At 34.8% G+C, this 3092-nt stretch overlaps 1 pseudogene; it reads left to right on the forward strand.

The window, feature by feature from the left end:
• The first annotated feature begins 607 nt into the window (after positions 1-607).
• Positions 608-1832, forward strand: LOC110271614 (putative receptor-like protein kinase At1g11050 pseudogene; annotated as a pseudogene).
• The last annotated feature ends 1260 nt before the right edge of the window (positions 1833-3092 follow it).

Consider the following 3092-nt stretch of genomic DNA (forward strand, 5'->3'; position numbering starts at 1 on the left):
GGGACATATTTTAGACGTAAAATACTTATTTTTTATATTTTTATCCGAACCTCTTTTCATATTTTAAGTTTTGCCAAAAATAAAATATATAATTAATTCATATAACTTTTAATTAAATAATTAATTACTAAAATAATTAAATTTATTATAATAGAATAATAAAAAAATTACAATAATAATTAAATTTATTTATAATAATATAAAAAATATTATATAACAAATATATATTTTTATACCCAGACTTATTAATTGTAAATTTTTTTTCTATATATAACATGATATATATGATCATAATTACATACTAAAGATGAGTATGAGTAAAAATATATCTATTTGAGTTAATAGTCAATTTCGTCCCTAAAAGATACCTCGATCTCCATTTTCGTCCCCAAAAGTCAAAATTAATCAAAATCGTCCTCCAAAGATACCTTACCTGATCACGTTCGTCCTTCCGTCATCTCCCTAGCTGAGTTGGCAAACGTTCGCTGACGTGGGCCGTTAACTGCCAAGGTGGCAGAGAACAAAAACGACGTCGTTTTGATAGAAAGCGCTCCTAGGGTTGAAACGTCGCCGTTTTCTCTTCAGAGGAGAGATTCAAACGTTCACCATGGCAGCACTTTCACCTTCACCTTCTCCTTCTTCTCCTTCAACATGCCCCATCGACTTCAGCTATGTTAAGAGAGTTCCATGAAACCCTTCAACATGTGAGAATTTCCACTCTTTATTATCAAACTTGAGCAACTGTTGCATCTCGCTCTTATCTCTAATCGGAATAGGGTTCGCACAGTACCTTAAAGCAACTACAAATTTCAACCTCCCAAACCTTGAAACCTCAACCTCATGCGTCCATGATCTCCAGTCTCAGCTCAATTCCCTGTCTCTCCAAAACAACCTCGTTGACTTGTGCTTTGACCTTCACCAGTTCGTCATGTCCCGAAACGTCTGCGCAGGAATTGAAACCCTAACTAAAAGATTGGGACAAGAAGCTTGGTCAAATCACGCCTTTTGATACTAGTTGCAAACAAGACCTCACTGATCTTTCGCTATGTGATGTGTGTCTTACTGCAGGGTTTCAGGTGCAGCATAAACTTGTCTTCATTGATGGTAATGCTTCTCACTCTGAAAATTGTTTCAAATTTACTATTCTATATGCTGCTGTGTTTGTGAATCAGTATGGACCTGAAAGCAATGGTGCCATGAGTTGCATCTTTGGTATGTCACTTTACACACAGGGTGGTGGTTCTGGTGGAAAAAGTCACCAGGGTTTGGTTTTTGGGTTAATTGGTGCTGGTGTTGCTTTGTTAGTTATGTCTTGTTTGTTAGGGGTTTATGTTTGGTATGATAGGAAGAAGCTTAACGATGATGCAATTCTCAACCAAGAATTTCATTGGCAGGGACGAATTTGGGCTTGTTTTCAAGGGGGTTTTGTCCGATGGTTTAGTCGTGGCGGTTAAGAGGATCTTGGAATATGATTTTCAAGGGGATGTGGAGTTTTGTAATGAGGTGGAGATTATTAGCAACCTGAAGCACCGGAATCTGGTGCCTCTTCGAGGCTGTTGTGTAGTGGATGATGATGATGAAAAATTTAATGCAGGGGAAGCCAGAGGTTTTTGGTTTATGATTACATGCCGAATGAAAACCTTGAAGACCATCTGTTTCTAGTGAGTGAGCAGCAAACGTTGAAGAAATCGCTGACTTGGCCTCAAAGGAAGAGCATAATCTTGGATGTGGCAAAGGGGCTGGCTTATCTGTCGTGTGATGCATGTGTTCACGGCGATGTATTTATCATTCAAATTGGGATTAGGGTTCCAGGGACTAATTTGACGTCTTAAACAAGAGTTATCTTGTCATCAACAACATGCTACAGCCTGGCATTTACCACCTTGGCAGTTAACGGTCTACGTCAGCGGACGTTTGCCAACTCAGCTAGGAAGATGACGGAAGGACGAACGTGATCAGGTAAGGTATCTTTGGAGGACGATTTTGATTAATTTTGACTTTCAAGGACGAAAATGGAGTTCGAGGTATCTTTCAGGGACGAAATTGACTATTAACTCATATCTATTTATTATATAAAATATGAGTTCCAACCTAGTAACCCCATCGAATAAAATTCAATTTTTTATTTAAAAATGCAGTTATTGCTAAAAGATAGGGATAACAAATGAGCTCACTTGTGTTGTCCTGTCTAGTTAAAAGTTCATTCTTCCATGTATAATTTTATAATTATTTTAATAAATTTATAATTTTTAAATATTAAAATTTTTATAATTTTAAATATATAATAATAAACATTATCATCAATTAATTTTTCAAAATAAAATAATAAAATTAATACTGTAAAAATAAAATAAACATTGTCTAAAACATATAATTAAATATTCTTTAAATTTTTAATCAATTAAACATAGAATATAATCTAAATTATAATTTAGAACATTTTCAATTATTATCTTCAATTATAAAAAATAATGAGCCCGCTGGAGAAGCGGCTCAAACCCGTGAAATAGGCAAATTTTTTAATTATGGCAGTTTTAAATTTTCATTTCAACCTATTTTTTATGATGAATTATACGGGCTAACCCGACGAATTTCAACTGGCTTGCCACCCGTATTAAAAAATAAATTTATATATTGAGTTGAAAAGAAGTTATAGGTGTAGTAATTCTAAAATCACAAAGTAAAGTTATAAACTTATAATAATAACTATAGTATTAATATACAATATTTTGCTTATTAATATTAAAATATCTCATTTTAAATTATATTAACTTTGAGAGAGAGAGGATGAGAGAGAAAGGATTCGAGAGTCTGGGAGGTGGGAAAACACACGGGGGGTAAAGATCCTAGGGTTTGGAACAAAGAAGAGTATCAACGCTTGGAGCTTGATTCCTTCTCCGTCTTTGTCGACAATCTGCCGGAAGACATATCAAGAAGAGAACTGTTCGATATGTTCAAATGAACAGGGAGAATCATCGACATATATCTGTCGCGTAAGAATAAAAATGGCCAGATATATCTGTTTGCCTTTATACGGTACACCACAAAGGGAGGAGCTTTGAAGGCTATTGCAGACATGAACAGCATGGTGG

The sequence above is a fragment of the Arachis ipaensis genome, chromosome B4 (genome assembly GCF_059453495.1).
Source record: "Arachis ipaensis isolate K30076 ecotype BB chromosome B4, ASM5945349v1, whole genome shotgun sequence".
NCBI classification, from domain to species: domain Eukaryota; kingdom Viridiplantae; phylum Streptophyta; class Magnoliopsida; order Fabales; family Fabaceae; genus Arachis; species Arachis ipaensis.